At 45.7% G+C, this 21,792-nt stretch overlaps 1 long non-coding RNA gene across 1 annotated transcript; it reads left to right on the top strand.

Moving 5' to 3' along the window:
* The first annotated feature begins 832 nt into the window (after nucleotides 1-832).
* LOC123592208 lies at nucleotides 833-20,247 on the top strand. Its single transcript, XR_006709633.1, has 2 exons — nucleotides 833-1,770; nucleotides 18,738-20,247. It is a non-coding gene; the product is annotated as an uncharacterized LOC123592208 (long non-coding RNA).
* Nucleotides 20,248-21,792: the final 1,545 nt, after the last annotated feature.

Here is a 21,792-nt window from a genome sequence, read left to right as displayed (position 1 = left end):
TAGACCACTCCGAGGTCTCCTGGCTTAGGCTAGACCACTTTGAGTTCTTCCTGCTTAGGCTATGCTGGTATAAGTTCCTTCCAGCTTGGTCTAGATCACTCAAAGGACTGCCAGCCTAGGCTTGACCACCCTGAGGTTCCCCCACTACCACCCCCCCCCCCAGCTGGGGTTAGACTACTTTGAGGTCCCCTGGCTTAGACTAAACCTCTCTGAAGTCTTCTGGCTTAAGTGCAACCTCCCTAAAGTCCTCCAGTAAAATACATGGGCTCCAAAGCTGTGCAGAGCAGGTGTCCCTGAAGTGGAAGATGGAAGAGTTACTTCAGGTTACATCATCTTCAAACATGAACCACAGAAATAGGGTTTTTTTTCCCCTGATTTTTTAAAAAGCTATCAGGTACCGAACTTGGTCTCTCATTGGTTTTGAGTTATGTGATATTTTTCTTATTTCCTTTTCAAACATATCATCTCCTCCCTTACATGTTACATGATGCACAAAAACACACCAGTTCTTCTTCCCCAGTTTCCAGTTTATCAAGAGGCAGAAAACATGCCGAAAGCTTCAAGGAAGCAAAAAGAATTTATTCCTTTACTCTGAGCTGAGGGAGCTGAGGCAGGGAGAAGGTGGCTTGGAAGAAATCGGCCCTCCCAACACACGGGTGTAACTACAGACTCTGGGTTTATGGTGGGTAGGTATGTGGGGGCGTGGGGATGAGTGACGTCACAAGTGTCCTGCCCCTAACTTTAGGTTCAGAGGAGGATGTCCAGCTGTTTCCTGGTGCTGTGAGATCACCTGTACTGCACACCCAAACCGTCAGGTGCTCACGTTCCACCTGCTCCTTTTGAAAGCACCTGCAACACTGCACACAGCCCCTATCGCAGAAGCAGGCCCCCTCTGGACTGTAAGGGTAGGGGTGCGAAGCACCAGGGCCTTCCTGCCAGACTGGGCAGTAGGGAGCGAAAGCTCCCCTGAGAACCTTCTTCAGATCTGCACACGAGGCAGGCAGCAGCCTGGACACAGCCCCAGGCCCCTTCCCCTACCATTCATCCCTGCTGGCTCTGGGCCCAAAGTTTAGGTACAATTGTTTTTATGGTTCCCTTAGGATGCATTTACCTTCTTACAAATCTACCTGTGTATGTTTTCAATCGCCTTCTCTCTCTAGACTGACTGATTCTTACGTGCGGCTGTAGAACCCAACACAGTGCCTGGTCCGGAATGAAGGTTAAGCATTGTCCGTGATGATTTTGCAGAGGAATATTTAGTTTTATAGAAACAGCGCCGAGGCTCACAGACTAGATCCTCTTCCTGTGTTTTGGCAAAGTGCTTTGTTTTAGCTGAAGTCTGAAGAGTGATTTTGAGTTGTTCTACTTTCCCACATCTACTGGCCCCAAATCTGCTTCCATCGCATTCTTTCCCACAGCTTCCTTCATTGAGAGCTCATTTCATAAACCCACTTTGCACTTGGCTCCCCGCCATTCTCCTCTGTCGTACTCGGTCCCCACCAATGTGGTCACGGGCTAGAAAATCAATAAAGCCCTTAATCACCATGTGCAGCAGCAACAGCAGCACTGCCCAGCTCCTAACTCAGCAGATCCAGGAGCACCGCAGCGAGCTCTGGCAGGCGGAGGGGGCTGCACAGGACCTCTGACAGCCAGGGCTGGGGGTGGGATTGCTTCCGTGCTCACACCGAGGCGTGACTTTTCTAAGCTGCTCGGTCTTGCTTCCTTTGCATCCAAGGAGATACCCTTCTCTTCACATTCAGCTTGGGAAACGTAAGTCCCTCTCCCACTGCAGCAAGCAGTCACAATACTGAGTTATCTTACTCATTTTACTGCCCATGTCTTTCCCCAGAGAAGGCTGGTGCTTCCTTAGAAGACTCCTAGAACTCTTGCAGTAAGTATATTTTTAGAGGCATCTTGTATCTTATGCACCCTCCTACAATTAGGGGCAACAATTCTGTCCATTCATCGCTATGCGCTAAGTGAATTGTGAAAAATCTAGTGGATGTGGAGCTTGTGTGGGATTCACTAGTGCTGGCTGGTGACCCCTAGCTAGTGACTCCAGGATCATTGATCCCTCATCCTGCCCTGCTCGGTGGTCTTCCTAGTCTCCATGATCTAGGAAAGCAGGAACACCTCAGGGGTCCTGTTGGATCTGTGGCTGATATCCTGGCTCTACTTTGATTATTTGCTTACACTGCCCGCAAGGAGACCAGAACAGGATGGGTGAAGGAACTCTTAAATAATCATCAAGTCTCATTTTGGCATTGCTCACCCCTTAACAACGTTCCCCGCCCCCCCCCCCCCGCCACCACGTTCACCAATGTGATTGAATTCTCACCCCATTTATTTTGTATCCTTCAAGAACTAGCCATGCAACTGGACAGTTAAGCATTCTGGACCTTAGTGTTTCCAACTGTAAGTAGGCTCTAAAAATTATTTTCCTGGGGAAAAGTTAAATAGAGCATGAAGAGCCCCACGGACACGCACAGGAAAAGGAAAGGGGAAGAAGCCAGGACAACTCTAACTAACTGAATATTCAAGACCCAAGTCAACTCAGCTTAATGGCACTGAGATCTGGGGGCGTGAGAGAGAGACCTTTATCTTACTCTAGGAAGAGAGGCATGGGACTTTCAGGAGAACCAAGGTGCTTGGATTCTGAATTACTGAGTCACTAATCAAGGTCTGTGTTGGTGACAACTGCAGAAGCTGGAGGGAGGGGCAGGGAGAGGAGCAGCGAGGAGAAGGGTGTGGGGGAGGAGATGTGCATGAAAGGGAAGCATTTACAGCATGTGGTGCACAGCAAAGAGCAACCAGGAACATCAAGGGCACCAAATAAAGGTCCGGGAGCAAAGGAAGAGATGGAGAAAATTCATTCTGCTGGAAATAGACATGACTGCAGTCATGAAGAGGACTCCCAAATTCAGGGTGACCTGATTTGGTTACGGCAACAGGAAGTGCAGGAGAGGGCAGAATAACCTGACCTGAGGAAGTGAATTAAATAATAGAGAAGACATCATAGTTGCCATGGCATTAAAATACCTCGCACCACATTAAGCTTCTTTTTTTCTCTTTTGCTTGATTCTTGTTCTTGCAACATGTTAATGTCATTGCAGTATAGCCAGTAAACTAAATTTAGATCTTCTGGGGCATGGGGGAAGGGAAGATGCAGCCCAGATCTCCCTATCTGGGTCCACTCTGGGCAAATATTCTTCCCCCCCCCGCAGTGTGCCTGGTGCTTTTGGTCCTCGCGTTGTGGGATATGAAAATCCTTGTCGGGCTTGGGTCTGGTGAAGCTGCTGAGTGACATAATTTGGGGGAAAAAAAGACAAATGGGAAGCAATTTTCAAAGAGGCACTTGCTTTAGAAATTACTTCAGAAAAATCAATAGGATGCCGAAATTTGAAAAATACAAGTACCATCAAAACCAAATGTGTTTGGGGCGCCTGGGTAGCTCATTCTGTTAAGTGTCTGACTTCTGGTTTCGGCTCGGGTCATGATCTCAGGGTTGTGAGATTGAGGTCCTTGTTGGGCTTTGTGCTGGGGGTGGGGCCTGCTTAAGATTCTCTCTCCCTCTACCGGGTGTGCTTGCTCTCTCTCTGTCTCTACAACAACCCCCCCCCCCCCCCCCGCCAAACCAAAAACAACTTTTCCTAAGTATTACTTTATTTTATTGCTTTAAAAAATATTTTAGTTTATTCAGCAAAAAGATTTTTTAGGTCCTGCCATCATTCACATGCAAATGCTACCATGGCAGAGGGTGGGTATATAGTATTTTTTTTTTTTTTTAATTTTTTTTTTCAACGTTTATTTATTTTTGGGACAGAGAGAGACAGAGCATGAACGGGGGAGGGGCAGAGAGAGAGGGAGACACAGAATCGGAAACAGGCTCCAGGCTCTGAGCCATCAGCCCAGAGCCTGACACGGGGCTCGAACTCACGGACCGCGAGATCGTGACCTGGCTGAAGTCGGACGCTCAACCGACTGCGCCACCCAGGCGCCCCGAGTATTTTTGATATTACTCTGCACTGAGTGAATAGAAGGGTATTTCCAGCTGACTGACTTACCACAGACGTTACCACACCAGATCCTGCCCTTCCTCAAGTGGATTCACAATCATCAGACCTCAGGAGACTGATGTATATGACTGAATTATAACCTATAGACCAGAATACTTATGTTGTCTTGGCAAGCACAGTCTCCCTTTGTAGATAAGCATACTTGAGAAGATAAATTCCATCCAAATGTTTGCTTCGTTAGCCTGGAGTTAGAATAAATGAGATTAGTTATGTGGTCCCCAAGAGAAATACTCCTGATATAATGTCCTGAATGTGGCCACCCGCACCCACTCATCCCTGCTCAGATGGCCCTGCCTGCCTCTGAGACTTTGGGCTTATTTTCTGTATGCTCCAGTCTCCTCAAACCGGTTTTTCCACACAGCATTCTCTACAGCCAACTAGGCAGATTCACACTTTTAAAGTCATAATCACATTCTATTTCTACCTTCCTGATATCACAGTCCAGTCACTTTGATGGGGATTTGGAGCATCTCCAAATTCTTCAGTCACAAATGTAGTCGCTGTGTTGGTTTACTCCTTCTGAATTCTCATCAAATCCATTGTGGATGCAGATTTTGCTAGTCTAACTTTCTGAGGGCGACCTGGTTCCCGAGTTCTTAGAGAAGCACTACATTTTTGCTCCATGGGCCACCACCAGCATCCTAACCTTCCTGAGGTTACCATGCACTTTGGACAAAGAGATCAGGCTTATTAAGACCCATATATTCTGGGCTGTGATAGATTTGTCCATGTTTTGTTGGGTATCCAGCAAAAGGATATTTTGTCTCCTCTGTGCAGGAAGGGAGAGGTCGGCCTTTTGCTATGATGATTTAGACTGTGAAATTTCACCTGGAGGGGTACAGGTGCCATCCGCTAGAAAATAGACGGACAGCAAAATGTGTTACTCATTGTCCAAACAGGACTCTGATTTTGAACTCATTATCCAGAAATGAATATATTCACATGGCCCTGTTAACAGGTCACAACAAGTCACAAACAGGGACAAGTTGACGAAGTGTTTGGTATCCCAGGCATTGAAATGACACTTTAACCCATGAGCAGCCCATCCCCAGAGGGACTTGATGCTAAGCCATCCCTTTTCTGAATGTACTTTGCTGGGGACATGCTCTGCAGTCTTTTTGAATGTAGAGTGTCCTTTCAGGTCATTTAAGGTCCTATTGATCCTCCTTGCTAAGTCCATAGATCAATTCCCAGGAAAAGATGCTGTGGCTAATCTTTTGGAATATCTGTCAGCCACATTTAAAGAGCCCAGCTCAAAAGCCCCTGTGCTCAAGATAGAGGGAGACGCAGAAGAGCCCTGTGGCAGGCCTTGCACTGTCTCCACAGGGGACAATGCAGCTCGGTAGGTCTCGTGGAGATATGCATTCTGTAAACCCTAAGCACCTCTTCCCAATCTGGCCTCTGGGCAATGCCTCAGGCCTGGGCTGAGCGTGGGTTCCCCAGCAGAGCGGGAAGTCTGGTTACTGCTTAGCAGGGAAGGTGAGCACGTCTTCCACGTAGCCTGTGCTCTCCCTCTCTGAACTGGCCTCCCCTGTGATTCTCTACCCATTGGGGTGAGGCCAGAGGTAGTGCATTAAAGCAGGCTAGGTTCATTCTCAGTTGTGCATAAGTCAATTTTCTTTTCTCTTCTACCAGTCTTGGGTAAGATTTGAGTATTTCGCAATTAACTTTCCCCTTTCAAACTAGTCCCGCTGAAAATGCTTGTGGAACGTTTTTGGGTTATACGGTGGATTTATCATATTTAAAGGTTCATGTTCATCCAAGGGCTGTTTCTCTTATCCTCTCCTAGGTTTTGAAGAGCTTTATCTTGGATAAAAAGTGATTTGGCATCTGCGATCTCATTTGTGTCTGATAGTAATCCCCAAGATCGTGAGGGTTTAAAGGCTTGCCCAGCATCCCACAGCAAAAGCATGACTGGTTGGGGCTCATATCAAGGCCCATTTGGGCCTTCCACCAATACCACACAGCTTAATGCAGAGTAAGAGATCCTTTTAAGGGTGAGCGTGGGAGGGCAGGAGAGAAGCGAGGAGACAACAGCATGTAGGGATGGTCTATTGTCTCCCAGGTGCTTGTTCCTTATGATTTCATTTAATCCTGAAAATGATCTTACCAAATATTAATTATCTCCATTTATCGATTAGGAAACCCAAGACTCAGGGTTTAAATAACTTGTCTGAGGTTCACATAAACTAGTGGTCGTGGGATTGGAGCCATGACTGTCCAAACTATGACAACATGTACAGAGAGCAAAGGGAAGTAACAGGAGAGTGGTGGAGAAACCATTTGGAAGAAGGCAGAGTAGAGGAAAAGTTTGTGGAGAAGCTTCACATGAGATTTCCTGGTGCCATCAAGTCCCCTGGTGTGGGGACTCGGACGGCAGAGGAATTTGTCTCTGGAAGTACACTTTGATGGAGGTGTCTCACGCGATACCTTGAGGTGTCCTTGAGATATTTGAGATGACGTTTACTTTTTTGAGATGACATACTCCTCGGGCCCAAGTTGTTCAGTGTGTTTTTCTGGCCCTAGCGGCTGACGTGGAGGGCAGAGGTTATGTCTGCTGCTGCTACACTGGGCGTCCTGATGCTAGGCACGGTGCTGGCTGGCTGTGTGGGACATGTGTGCAGGCTTATTGCCACAAAGCGTGCTCTGCCATTGACTGACCCAAACAAGCCCACCAGGGATGCTTGCTGAGTATGGCCATCTTGGGAGCAATTCATGTCTGACAGATGATTTTCGATCTGTCAGCACAGAAAAGGACAGAAAAATGCTTTTTGGAGAACTTCATTACATTTAAAAAGTCCAGTCTTACTCTATAATTTTAAACCACCATTTACTATGTATTAAAATTCAACATTTTTTTTTCATACTTTCATTCAAAATGGATTGTGGACTGTTTTTCTAAATTATAAAAAGAATGTAAAAAAACCTGTGATCTAAGAATTATGTGACATACAGAAGTAAGGAGTCATATGCTTCTGAGAATAGTAGATAATATATTTCCATAGCACAACGTCTATGAATATATAAACCAAAATGTTAACAGTAGTTATCTCAGAGTGATATGATCTCAAGTGATTTAATTTTTCCTTTTTGCTCATTTAAGATGGTTTTTTAATAATAACTATTGTTTACTTATGTAATTATAAAAGGAGGACTTTTTATTTTTAAATTTTTTATGTTTATTTATTTTTGAGAAAGAGAGACAGATCGTGAATGGGGAGGGGCCTAGAGAGAGGAAGGCACAGAATCCAAAGCAGGCTCCAGGCTCTGAGCCGTCAGCACAGAGCCCAATGTGGGGCTGGAACCCATGAACCGCGAGATCATGACCTGAGCCAAAGTCGGACACTTAACCGACTGAGCCACCCAGGTGCTTTTTTGTACTGCCACCAGCCAAAGAGAAGTTTCTTTACTTTTTTTTTTTTTTTATTTTCTGTATGTGTAATTTGGAAATTCTAATAATTTCCACTGTATAGAGTGGTTGTGAGGACTAATCAGTGTATTGCATGTAAAGTACTTTAATTTTTTTAAGTTTTTATTCATTCATTTCAAGAGAAACAGAGAGCGAGCAGGGTAAGGGCAGAAAGAGAGGGAGAGAGAATCCCAAACAGGCTCTGCACACTCAGCACAAAGCCCGATGCGGGGCTCGAACCCACCAACTGTAAGATCATGACCTGAGCTGAAACCAAGAGTCTGACGCTCAACCTACTGAGCCACCCAGGCGCCCCAGTAGGTAAAAACACTTTCAAGAGTTCCAGGCACAGGGTAAGTGCACAGTAGCTGATGGCCACCACCATCTGACTGTCTTTGTATTAGTTAAAACTTCTGCCTCTCCTCTGGCCTTCTCATGGAGTAGGAGAGTGGCCTTTCAAGTCAGATGACATAAGCCATTGCCCTGTTTAAAGCCTTCCAAATGTTGCCCTTGCACTTAGGATCAGATCTAACCATCTCACCCTGGCCCCAAGGCCCTGCAGGATCTGGTTTCTTACCACCTCTGCACCAGCTCTCACATTACCCTCCCTCCTTCTCATTTGCTGCGCTCCAGCCACACTGACCCTTTTGTTCATGGAATAAAATCAAGTTCTGTCCAACCTCAGGGCCTTTGCATTCCCTGTTCCGTTTGCCTGGCATTCTCTTCTCTGTATCTCTCTGTTCATAGCTGGGTTTTGATCTTGGTGTAAAAGTTCCTCCTTAGGGAAGCCTTCCCTGGCCATCCAACCCAAAGTAGCTCCCTAGGCTCACTTCTCCTGTTTAATACTTGCGCTGCTTGATTTTCGAAAAAGCATTTGTTGCCACTTTACATGTTCTTGTTTATTTATTCTGTTACTCAGTGTCAGTCTCCTCACAGACCTTGTGTGTTTTGTCAGTTTTCACAGGAACACCTAGAATAGTGTCCAGCACATCATGGGTGTTGGATGATTTAATTAATTAAGTGGATGATGGCTGCCAACTGAATGAACAATTTAACCACCTCCCACCACCTTCCCCTTAGAAGGCTGGCATTTTCCTCAAGAGGAAGAAGGCAGTCGTATCACTTTATTTCTATATCCCCCCTCCTAGTGAGAAAGAGGATGATAAAATCAAACTGGTCTGCTCCTCAGCGTCCCCCACATGTGGCCAGATTCATAGCTTTCTATCCCAGATTGAGATTTAAAAAAAAAAAAAAAGGCTGCCAGATTTGAAAAGAGAATGCTTGTATGCTTTAACTCTGATACATGAGGCTGGACAGGCAGTCCCTACTCTACAAAGAGGTCGTGTTCCCAACGTTTCTTTGTGTATGTTGTTTGTTTCTAACACAGAATGCATTTTTTCACTGGAAACAATGTTCCCAGACTAGCCTACAAAAGCCTATTTAACCCACAATGCTCAGTATCAAAAATATGTTGAAATTCTAGGAAACAAAATGGGGAAAATGAGTGCAAAGTACAATTTAAATGTTTATCTTGAATGCTAGTGCTTGAGAGGAAGCAGGTTCCCACAAAGGAGGGTGAGGCTGGGGCCAAGGGTGTGGAAGTTTCGGGGAGCAGAGTGGAAGGGCAGCGGCAGGGGCCACCTAAACCTGATGGGCTGAGGCTGTGCACAAAAGCTAGGCCGCCTGTCAGGGCAGCCCGGTCACAGGCAGGTCTGAGCCTGTCCCAAGGAACATTCCTCCAGGTCTACACGCAACAGAGGACAGGCAGGGGCTGACACCAACACTTCCACCTGGAGAATTCAAGAGGCTAGACTCAACATGTGAGAATTCGCCCATAAAACCAAGACCTGAGTATGTAATAATCACGGACTCATGAGCCTTCTCGGGGAATTTCTGCTTGAGTTATCTAAGTACAAACATGATAATGCAACTTAAAAAATCATAGGTTCAGTTTGGTTTCATCATTGAAAATCACTGAAATTACCACTAGGTAACGTCAGGCATTTCCCCCCTTGTGTCTGATCTTTAGGCCACTGCCTTGTGGCCAAAGCTTTTAGCACCTAAAAGTTAGACCTCACAAAGCAGGGGGCAGGGAGGTCTCCTTCTCAGGGTGTTCTCTAATTTCTCATGTTATTTTGAATAAGAAAGTGTTCTGTTTGGGAAAGACTCATTAACCCGGAACAACTCCAATCCTCCCTCATTTTGGAAGCTTGTAGAGAGGATCTCCTGGTAGAGTTGACAGAGAAGGAGGCAAAAAAATTTAACACATGGGCGCTCAGCTATTATTATTCCTCCAAAGAGGTCCTCGTGATTGTTGTGCAGTGCTGTGTAGCATTGTAGATGAATTCTTAAAGATCATTTAAGAGCAATAGTGGTGGGGCGCCTGGGTGGCTCAGTCAGTTGAGCGTCCGACTTTAGCTCAGGTCATGATCTCACAGTTTGTGGGTTCGAGCCCCGCATCAGGCTCTGTGCTGACTGCTTGCCCAGAGCCTGAAGCCTGCTTCAGATTCTGTGTCTCCTTCTCTCTCTGCGCCTCCCCCACGCATGCTTTGTCTCACTCTGTTTCTCAAAAATAAATAAATGTAAAAAAAAAAAAAAAAAAAAGAGCAATACTGGTAAACAGTTACACTTGTAGAGATGAGGAATCTAAATTTAGAGGGCGAATACAAGAGGAGGTAACACTTCCAACCAGTGTTCTATATGGAATTTTAAGTGCTCAGGCAGGAGCAGAATGTGCTCTTGAAAACCGTGTTAGGTGATTCCTAAAAGGGCTCTCCTGACAATGAAGCCATGAGAGCTGAAGATGTTTGTGAAGTGTTTGAATAACATGGTTTCGTGAAATGTGAGATTGAAAATAGCAATATTTCTGATGTGATGGGTGATTTAAATATATGTGCAACCCAAGTAATATCTTAAATGTTATAGTCATGTGACTCTTTCACCTCCAGCCCCAATAGTTCATATATTCAACTGGGCAAATTCCGGTGAAAATAATCTCGGTGGACAAACCAGGAAGGATCACATTATATGTGTTATCTCGTTATAATTAGCTGTACGTGGAATGCCTCACATATGTGTTTGCTTCTAAAGGAGGCAGAGCCTACTGGACTAAGAGGGAGAGGCTTACACTCTCCAGGCTCCGGTCTGGCTCAGGTGCAACCTTGTCCTCCAGGCCGGTCACTTCTCGCCCTGAAGGGCTCAGTTTCATTGGCTGAGAAATGGAAACGGTCATACTTCTTACATCACTGTTTTTTTTTTTTTTTAAATGTTTATTTATTTTTGAGACAGAGAGAGACAGAGCATGAATGGGGGAGGGTCAGAGAGAGGGAGACACAGAATCGGAAATGGGCTCCAGGCTCTGAGCTGGCAGCACAGAGCCCGACGCGGGGCTCGAACCCACGGACCACGAGATCGTGACCTGAGCCGAAGTCGGCCGCTTAACCGACTGAGCCACCCAGGTGCCCCTTACATCACTGTTTTTAATCATCTTTATAAATATGCAGACTCAATCATTGATGAATTTATACTAAGAATTAGAAGCAGGGTCTGGCCAATCTCAGATGACTTACTTTAAAACGATTTTACATTTCACTTAGTAGTGTCTTTTGGTATTTACCTTTTCTATCTTATCTTCTGATCTGCAATTTTACTTTAAGCAAAATAATGAGATGAGGCCATAAATATCAGCCCCAGCGGTTTTCTAGGAACAGCTTAGTTCCCCTCTCCCCCGAGGTGTGGTTCTTCCATGTAATCTTCTCTACACTGTCAGCAGCAATATAATATGGAGTGGGGTGGCCCTAGACGAACTCCAAGTCCCACCCCTTTTTAGCTGTCTGGTATTTAGCAAATTTCTTATGTCTGTCTGTCTGTCTTTCTGTCTGTCTGTCTGTATTTATTTATTTATTTATTTGAGAGAGAGATCACACCTGTGCATGTGCAGGGGAGAGGCAGACGGACACAGAATCTCAAGCAGACTCCATGCTGAGTGCAGAGCCCGCTGGGGTACTCAATCCCATGAACCATGAGATCACGAGCTGAGCCAAAATCAAGAGGTGGACACTTAACTGACTGAGCCACCCAGGAGTCCCTCAAATTTCTTAATCTTACTTAGTCACGCCTGCCTCTTTTCTAAAGTGGGGATGTCAGTAAAATGAAAGCAGGGATGATAAATCCAGCTCATTGGGTTGTGGATGGGATTAAATGAGATCACGCATGTAAAATCCTGTGACCAATGATAGCTGTTGTTGTTGTTATTTTAAATGTTTATTTATTTTTGAGAGAGAGCGAGCATGCGTGGGGGAAGGGCAGAAAGAGAGGGGACAGAGGATCCGAAGTGGGCACTGCGCTGACAGCAGCAAGACTGACGTGAGGCTCGAACTCACAAACCAAGGGATCATGACCTGAGCGGAAGTCAGATGCTCAACCCACTGAGCCACCCAGATGCCCTTGTTGTTGTGATTTTAAAATCTAGGCTTAGTATCTGTGTCCTGGGGTTGTGGTAACAGAGCACCACAAACTGAGTGGCTTAAAATGACAGAAATGTATTGTCTCACAGCTCTACAGGCTGGAAGTCCAAAATCAAGGTGTGAGCAGGGCCCATGCTCCCTCTGCAACGTGCAGTGGAGTCCTTCCTTGCCTCTTCTGAGCGTATGGTGTTTGTTGGCAGTCTTCGGTGTTCCTTGGCTTGTGGACGTATCACACCAGTCCTATGGCATCTTTTCTTTTCTCTTTTTTTTAATTAAGAAATGTTTATTACTTATTTCTGAGAGAGAGAGAGAGAGAGAGAGAGAGAGAGAGAGACAGAGTACAAATAGGGAAGGGCCAGAGAGAGAGGGAGACACAGAATCTGAAGCAGGCTGAGCTGTCAGCACAGAGCTCGATGCAGGGCTCAAACTCACGAATTGTGAAATCATGACCTGAGCTGAAGTCGGACGCTTAACTGACTGCGTCACCCAGGCGCCCCGTATGGCACCTTTTCCACGTGTATCTTCATATGGTCTTCTTGGTGTGTGTGTCTGTCTCTGTGTCTAAATTTCCCCTTTTTTATAAAAACCCAGTCATATTGGATTAGGGCCCACACTAGTGACCTCATTTTAACTTGATTACCTCTGCAAAGATCTTATTTCCAAATGAGGTCACATTCTGAGGCACTGGAATTCGGACTTTACATATCTTTTTTTTGCAGGGGGACACAATGCAACTCATATAACAGCAATAGTTCCTAAGAAAATTCTCCCAAAATAGCTAGTGTCTTAGATTTTGCTCTCTAAAATCCCTTCCCCTGCAAGATGTTATCATCACAGGGACTTTGCTCATCAAGCATGCTTAGACATAAAAGAAATTCTGAAGTTGGTTCTGTTTGTCAATAAACTCGAAAAAGTAAGGAATCTGCTCTGTTTACAGAGGGAAGCTTTCTTTCCAGCAGGTCTCTCTCTGTCAAGAACATGTTATGAATTGTCACTGTTTCCAATGAACTACTCACCACCTTCTATCAGCCAGGCAAGAGCCAAACCCCATTCTCTCTTGGGTGGCAGCCAAGCCCCTCGCTGGGTCTTGATTTCAAAAGGTCATCAAAATTCATCCTTGCAGGGGCGCCTGGGTGGCTCAGTCAGTTAAACCTCTGACTCTTGATTTCAGCTCAGGTCATGATCTCATGGTTTGTGAGATGAGCTGATCTTGTGCTGACAGCTTGGGATTCTTTCTGTCTCTCTCTCTCTCTCTCTCTCTCTCTCAATAAATAAATAAATAAACATTTAAAAAAATTCATCCTTGTGGCACCTGGGTGGCTCAATCAGATGAGCATCTGACTTTGGCTCAGGTCATGATCTCGTGGTCTGTGAGTTCGAGCCCTGCATTGGGCTCTGTGCTGACAGCTTAGAGCCTGGAGCCTGCTTTGGATTTTGTCTCTCTCTCTCTCTGCCCCTCCCCTGCTCACTCTTTGTCTCTCTCTCTGTGTCTCTCAAAAATGAATAAACATTAAAAACAAAAATTAAAAAAAAAAATTCATCCTTGCAGTTTCTGGTCTGCAATAGAGACCGGTGTCCCTTTTGACCTGACGTTTGGGATGCACTTGGCAATGCCTGCACCGTGAGGGTGCTATCAGGCCACCCTTAGTGGACTAGGGGGAAATTTCCTAAGTTCTCAGTTAGTTGTAAGCTCTCTTAGATATCATCTAGTCCAGTGGTTCCCAAGTCTGGCTGTAGGTAGGGATTACCCAGAGAACTTTCAAAACACACCAATTCTGCGGCTTCATCTGAGACATGTTCAGTAAGAGTTGTGGAGGGGAGCTGAATTTTTAAAAGCCTCTCTAGGTGATTCGGTTACAGTCGACCTGGCACCAGCATCTGGAAGTCACTGGCAGGCGGGCTGCTGAGGCCCAGAGAGGCTGACGGATTACCAAGGTTGGTCAGTTGCTAAGTAGCTCACCGATGCCTAGTGACGGGCCGGTTCTGCTGCTCCAAATGTTTCCTGGTATGGTGCCAGGGCCTTCATCCTGGTGATGTCTGCAGGGACAGCACGAGGAACCCCCGCTGCGTGCAGTGGTTCCACAGAGGCTTTTGAGGTGTGAAATAGCTTTGCCATGGGCTGTACAGGTCTGGTACATCTCCTTCTAAGGGTTCTGTCTTTATTGTTGTTTGTTCCGACATAATTTTCTACTTCACTGGACCATGCTTCCGCGTTTTAAACTATAAACTTTTTTTTTTCCATTTTTAAAAAAAGAACTAAAAGGATAGTTATAAAGAGCCATCAATCGGGGCGCCTGGGTGGCGCAGTCGGTTGAGCGTCCGACTTCAGCCAGGTCACGATCTCGCGGTCTGTGAGTTCGAGCCCCGCGTCGGGCTCTGGGCTGATGGCTCAGAGCCTGGAGCCTGTTTCCGATTCTGTGTCTCCCTCTCTCTCTGCCCCTCCCCCGTTCATGCTCTGTCTCTCTCTGTCCCAAAAATAAATAAACGTTGAAAAAAAAAAATTTTAAAAAAGAGCCATCAACACCTTTCCATCAGAAACCACCCATGAAAGGTAGAGGGATTAAAGGAAGTATGGGCAGGGCAGGGAGAAAAGTGACAGGAAGTCAGCTCCCCACAGAGGCGAGAATTGGGGATACAGAAGAGGAGGAAGAGGCCCCACTGGAGCATCATCCAGCTCCCTACGTTAAGATACTGCCTGCTATCAGTGCTGCTTGGGACGAATCAGCCTCCTCAGAGGTAGGCTGACTGAGGAGGAATGTATGAGTTAAGAGCATGGGTGTTGAAATCCAGCAGACCGGGGTTCTGATTCAAGCTCTATCACCAGTGCACAGTTACGAATGGCTCCGAGCCTCAGTTTTCGCATCTGTAACATGGGGGTACTAATACGTCAGAAGGCGTAGTGACGTTTGGAGTTCCTGATTTCTGGTAGACAGTGTACAAATCGTCGTGCTCTTATCTTGGAAGAATTATGTATTGGGGACTTATGGGGACATTTTTCTGTCATTTGCTTGAGGCCTTCTGCACATACCTTCCTGAGGGAGAACAGTGGACCTGTACCCCACTTTAGTGGAGTAAGTGGTATGATGTGAATGTGGCCTCACTTTGCTATCAGAGGAGGGGGCACTGTTTCTGGCCATCTGGCCCCCTTTCCAGTCAGCCATTGGTGGATCTGGAATAGAAACCCTTTTCTTTGCACAAATGAGATCAATGCAGGAGAAGCAAGTTGTGTTTGGGAGGGGCGATCAAGCGGGAGATGTCGGGTAGAAAAGGGTAGTTGGCTGTCATGAGGACCCAATGCCAGGCCAGAGAGGGCAACCCCAGACACAGGTTTGGGGGCGGGCATGAGGCTCAGGAGACCGCCTCTGCAGAGCAAGGAGGGCAGGCCGGAGCAGAGAAGGGGACACAGCAAAGACGGGACAACCTTGTGTATCTTCGGATTCTGTCCAGACCCACCCTGCTGGTGGACTTAATTATGAACTTTGGATTCCTTCCCACCAAGGCAGGGTGCTCCTCTCCAAGCCCCAGCTTTTTCCTCTCTAAGATGGACAAAACCCAAGGCCTCCCTCACAAATTGATTAGAACAAGTAAGCCGTAGATCAAGAATGTAACCCTGGGAAGGGCTCAGGTGGGTCTGTAGCACCCAAGCCACATCATCCTTATTGTCAAAAGCTTTCTCTCTTGCTCTCTGTGATTGTGGCTGAATTAGCTGGAGTTGTAGTAACACAGGGGCAAGTGTGTGAGTGTGCTCTTCACTTCTCAAAGACAATGTCCAGATGTTGTTTAAATCCCAAATCCAGGCTTTGCTTCTGAAGTTTTCTAAGTACTTTGATACAGTGATTGTCGTCCAATCACTTAACATATTAACGACGAAGTCTCTAGAGAAGCATTGTGGGCGAGTTTCTAGATGAAGCAGAGATCCAGATCATTTCTTCTCTCTGAGCCTCCTTTTACTGCATAGAAGACGGTTGTCTGAGCAACAACCAGGGCTCATTGTGAGAAAATCCTCTGTGCAAAGAAGCAGTGGCCCAGGGCGGTCCACCGTGGGGGTAACGCAAGCAACCCGTTATCAGTACAGCCAGCAGGTCAAAGCCGGGTGAAATATGTGTCAGGTGCTCTCTCGAAGGGGAAGAACGAGTCCATTCACTTTTCTTTTATCTTTCATTCAACAAACATGTATGGAGCACCTGGAACATGCAAAGGAATAGCGAAGATCCGACACAGTTCTTCCAATGGAAGGAAAGGTGGGCAGACTACAGACCTCTCGGGAGGGAGACACTGTCCAGGAGTGACAGGGAATGCAAACTATGCCTTTCGATTTTAAAAAAAAGCCAGCCTCATTTCTCCGTAGGTACCTTCCATTTGCTAGGCATGTATCCCTCTACTGGGCTCAAAACATTTGGTCAGGCTGGGCATGGGATAAGAGAGAATCATGAAAAAGCACCCTCCACCCCTCCCCCGTCATCCTCAAAGTCAGAGGGACAAGCCAAGGCCCGAAGGGGCCCAATTAGCCTTGACAGTGGTGAGGGTTCTAGGTCGGCAGCTCAGGCTCTCTCAGGCTGTGCGTGTGGATGAGCTGGAGGGGTCTTTAAAAATACCATCCCTTCCCTGAAGCAAAAATAATATAAAAACGGGGAGGGGGACAAAACAGAAGAGACTCATAAATATGGAGAACTATGGAGAACAAACTGAGGGTTACTGGAAAGGTTGTGGGAGGGGGGATGGGCTAAATAGGTGAGGGGCACTAAGGAATCTAGTCCTGAAATCACTGTTGCACCATATGCTAACTAACTTTGATGTCAATTAAAAAAATAAAATTAGAATTAGAAAAATACCGCCCCTTCCCCAATATCTCCCTGAGTTCTAGAGAGGTGGGTCGAGACTGGGCTGGGGTGTCCTAGGGCCAGCTTTGCCTGTAGCTCTTTTCTTTTCAAACTTCTTTTCTGGATCACATAATGAATCCACTCACCCTTTTGTGAGGAAGGAAGGAGGGGTTATTATCACTCATATTTCACGCACAGGAATACAAATGAAAAGAATTAAAGGCTTAAGTCCCGTTCCCAAGGTCATATGGTGAATTGGTACCAGAAACAGGGAAAGGGTTCAGGTTCCTGATCCTTCCCGTTTTGTTGCCTCAGCGTTAGACCTTGCTGTTTCTTTAAAGCCCACATTTAGTTAGGATAAGGGGCGGAGATGTAGCTGTGAATTATTTCCGCCTTAACTTTCCTCATTAAAAGAAGAAAAAGTGGGGCAACTCTTGCTTTCCTATTCTTCCCACTGCAAAACTGCTTTATGGCTTTATGGAGCACGGCCCATAAGATGGTCACATTTCCCCCTCAGCACGTATGAATGCCCTTGTTCTTTCCGCTATTGGTATTCTGCAGCAGCTGTCTTATGGAGCCTGGAGAGCTCCAACGAGGTTGGGCCAGAACTCCAGCTGCTGGTGAGCAAGTGTTCACTATTTATAGCGAGAGGGGGGCTGCAAAGCAATGGAATTTTTTCCTTCTGAGTAGTTTTGATGCAACCAACAGGAAGTGGGCTGTGACAGATGCTCAATTCTATGACATGAATGAAGTCTATTATAATACTTTGCAAACTTGGTTGTGCATCAGAAACACCTGGAGGGGCTCGTCAGACCATGGATAGCGGGGGCCCCACCCCCAGAGTTTCTGCTTCAGTAGTGGCGTTGCTGACAAGTTTTCAGGCAGCGCTGGTGCAGCTGGGCGGAGAACCGCTGTTCTGTTATGATGGTGACAGTGGGGTGGGGTGAAGTGTACAGGGAAGGGCCGCCCTCCATGGCAGTGGATTCAACCAAAGGAATGCACTGACAGACACCGGAAGACTCCTTTTGGTGATCCTGCTGTCCTTGTCAAATCAATTTCCGGAGCAAAAGTGTTATTTTATACGTAAAGAAAAGTGCATTGAAGTTAAGCGATAGGCTTCATAAGAAATGTGTATGCATGCTACTTAATAAAAAAATAACATCTGTCATCTCCTCTTTCTAGTGAAAAGATGTGATTTACTTGGTCATTTTCATCACATCATAATGTTTGCAGTCAAGGCTGGCAGATTTGACCTCCACCTTCAAGTTCAAGCAGATCCTTGGTCAAGGGCCAGGGAGAAGCCAGCCGGCAGGCACTAGAAGAATGTGGCGTATCTGCAGAGCAGACCCAGACCTTGGCTTCAGCCTTTGATTGCTTCCATGACATGGGTCTGTTTAGGTTTTCTGCTTCTTTTGGCATGAATCTTGATATCTTATGTTTTCCTCAAAAGGTATCCATTTAACTCGGATTTTCAAGATATTAGCGCATATTTGTACAAATGATTCTTTTGTAAGAATTGTAGTTTCCAAAGACAAATATTGAATCGTTATATTGTACACCTGAAACCAGTATGTCAATTATATCTCAAATTGACAAATACAAATAAAAAAAAAGAATTACAGTTTCTTTTCTTGTTTTTTAAAGTTTATTTTGAGAGAGAGAGAGAGAGAGAGAGAGAGAGAAGGGCAGAGAGAGAGGATCCCAAGCAGGCTCCACATGGTCAGTGCAGAGCTTAATGCAGGGCTCAAACTCGCCAACTGCCATGAAAGATCATGACCTGAGCTGAAGTCAGACTCTCAAGCGACTGAGCCACCCAGATGCCCCTAGAATTGTAGTTTCTTATATACGTGTGCTAATTCACTTTCTAATTCCTAACTTTATTTGTATTTTCCCCTTTTTTCTTGATCAAGCTAATTGAATGGATTATTTATTATTGTTGCTATTTTTGTCTTTTTCAATGAATCAGCTCTGGATTCCTGCAAAGCTGGAAATGAAGACCTGCAAAGGGTCTGAGATCTTATTCTGTTTGCAAGCTAACTGCTTAGTCTGCTGGCAGAACACGCAAGCCTTCCGGGCTCGGGAGAGCCAACATGTGGGCATTCGTGCCATTTGCCACAGGTCGACGCCGTGAACGCCCCGCGCTGCCTGCTCACGTAGCGCCTTGTGTTCCAGGAGGAGGAATCGAATCCCAAGCTGAGGGAACTTGAATCTTTTACAACGGATGGTAAGAATGCTGCCCTTGGTTCTGGGCAGAGGCACTCTTATTTTTAAAAGCTGTTGGCTACACAAACCTCCTTGAAAAGATGGTCTGCAACAAAGTAGCTGGTGCATCTGCTCCGGAGCTGTGCAGAGAGGCCGCAAGAGCCACGTGCAGCATTTTCTCCTGGCGGTCAGTTCCACTGATTTTGTTTTCAACTTCATGACATTCTGCTTTTACTTTTAATTCCTTCCTTCTACTTTCCTTAGATGTTTGACTTTGTGCTTTGTCTTCAGTTTATCTTCCCGAATAATTGCTTCCTTAGCATGCATTCTTCTTAAACTAAAAAGGTTTTAAGATTATAATTTTTCCTCTGAACAAACCTTTGACTACCTGTCCTAGATCCGAACAAGTGGTGCCCTCCTGATCATTATTTGCTAAATTATATAGCTTTTCTTGTTTACAGAAGTCAAAGGCTTTGAACAAAATTGGTCATCCCTGCGTCTCTTCGCTCTCTGGGTTCACTCTGGAAGCTACTGTCTTTTCTTCAGTCCCTTGTGTTTAATAGGATGTCTGTGACTGATGTGCTAAACAAGGTTAAATTGCACTTCATTGCAATTTAAGAGGAAATGGAATTTGGAAGATGAGGACTCGAGTCCTGACAGCCACTTTTTACTGATAACCAAATAAACCATGCGCTTTGAGTCTCCTTTTTATCCACAAATGTAGGATTGAATTACATGATCTCTCATGTGTCCTTTTCAATGTAGGGCTCTAAGACATTTGAACTTAGTTTCAATTACAGTGGCTTGATGATTTCTAGGCTGACCTGTTAGTTGAGGCAGAAACCAGAAAAACTGAGTTCAACCCTTGCCATGTTTTCTTGTGTGACACAATCAGAGAGAAAGTCACGTGGCCCTGGAGGCTCATTTCCTTCTCTTTTGTAGTAAGAAATCTACAAAAGATGTGTAGATTTGGTCGGAGTCAGATAAGAGAGGACGAGGCCGATGCCAAAGGCGGAGACTCTTTCTAGCAAGGCTGGTTCTCCGCTCAGGAAGCTCCATCACCACAGAGTCATCCAGATGTTCCTGTTCTTTCTCCAAATGTGTGTGGAGCACTGAAGGCACGGATCCCTTTCCTGGGATCTTCCCAAGTGTAGCTGTCCTCCCGAGCCAAGTGCGACACACCACCCTGGGGAATCGTGCGACCTCAGAGCCTCGTCAACACTCGTGACTTCTGTGCCTTTAGTGTTTCCCCAATAAATCTGATTTTTACTTTACACCACATGTGCTGTTAATATGCTCCCCTCCTTTTTGCACCACGTGTACTATTTGAGGAAGGTATGCCAAGTGCTTTACATACATGGTCTCATTTCATCTCTACAACAAGTTTGATACTTTGGTAGATTATTCCCCTGTTACAAATGGAGAAAACCTAGTGCTGAGAAAAGTGAAGCAATTTGTCCAAGGTCACACTGTTGGAAGAGGCAGAATTAGATTGGAATCCAGACTGTCCTGTTTTAGGGCCTGTGCTTTTAACTCTAAGAGGGCACAGTTCACATTATAGACATCACGGATGGTTTTCCTGCAGGTGGCACTAACGGGTCTCATTCAAACAAAATCAGTATATTATGACAATGTTTTCCTAGAGAAAAGTAAGGTGGAAGGGACATCTTTTCTAATTTGTCCCAAAGCACCACATGGACAGGCAGCAGCTCTGATGTCATAGGACTATGTCATAGGAGGCGATTAATACATGGTGACGAAAGTGTATTTTTTTTTAAATGAAATGGTTAATTCAAGAAACATTCAGCACTCAAGAGAAAGCAAAGCCAAGTGTCAGAGGGAAGAAGGGAGGGAGGGGCAGGGCCGGAGGTGGGGTGAGAGGTTCATCGAGCCCAGTGCATTGACCTCGGAGGTCCTAAGGCCAGAACCGTCAAGATAGTGCAGCTTCTAACTCCTTCCTCACCGCTCAGCTGCACTCACTTCTCAGATCTTCCAGGAAAATTATTGGGGACCAGGGTGTCTGTTCCACAGCACTGCTGCTCAAAGGAGAAACCTACTGTTGTTAGGGAAGGCTCTGACTAGAAACATCTGTTTTATAAAGGCGGATGGGGGAAAATCTTCATTTTAAGGAAATTAACTTCAATGTGTTTCATGAGCTAGAAATGACCCTTTGGACCCATAGTGCTTCAGGCCCACATGGACCGTAGAGATCCCCTACTTCCTGAATGGCATTTTGTTACAAAGTATCCTTTAATTCTTTTCCATAAGGCTCAAATGTCCTACTTCCATATGCTATTTTCAGTTTTTGTGAGCAAAATACTCTTCTGAGATCTGCCAGCATTCACATTAACTCATTCCCTGCTTTTCTCCATGGCTCAGCAAAGGACAGATTCTCTGGTGTCCAAGAAGGGCCCAGCCTTCTAGACTCCCTTGACTCAACTTTCATCTGGTTTAAACAGATTGTCACTTCTGGGCAGCCAGCAGTGCTCCTGAAGGATTTGTATAGTAAATATATGTATACACTTTCTTTTTTGTTTCTAAAAGTTTATTTATTTTGAGAGAGAGGGAGAGAGAGGGAGAAGGAGAGAGAGAGAGAGAGAGACAGCATGCACACAAGCAGGGGAGGGGCAGAGAGAAAGAGAGAGAGACAATCCCAAGCAGGCTCTGTGTTGTTAGCTTCGAGCCTGACATGGGGCTCAAACTCACAAACCGTGAGATCATGACCTGAGCCAAAACTAAGAGTCAGACGTGTAACTGACTGAGCCACCCAGGTGCCCCATAAATATTATGTATACACTTTCAAAACCCAGATATGCACA

This window comes from Leopardus geoffroyi, chromosome B1 (assembly GCF_018350155.1).
Source record: "Leopardus geoffroyi isolate Oge1 chromosome B1, O.geoffroyi_Oge1_pat1.0, whole genome shotgun sequence".
NCBI classification, from domain to species: domain Eukaryota; kingdom Metazoa; phylum Chordata; class Mammalia; order Carnivora; family Felidae; genus Leopardus; species Leopardus geoffroyi.
Note: the sequence above shows the minus strand (reverse complement) of the source record. Positions and strands in the feature narration are given on the sequence as shown.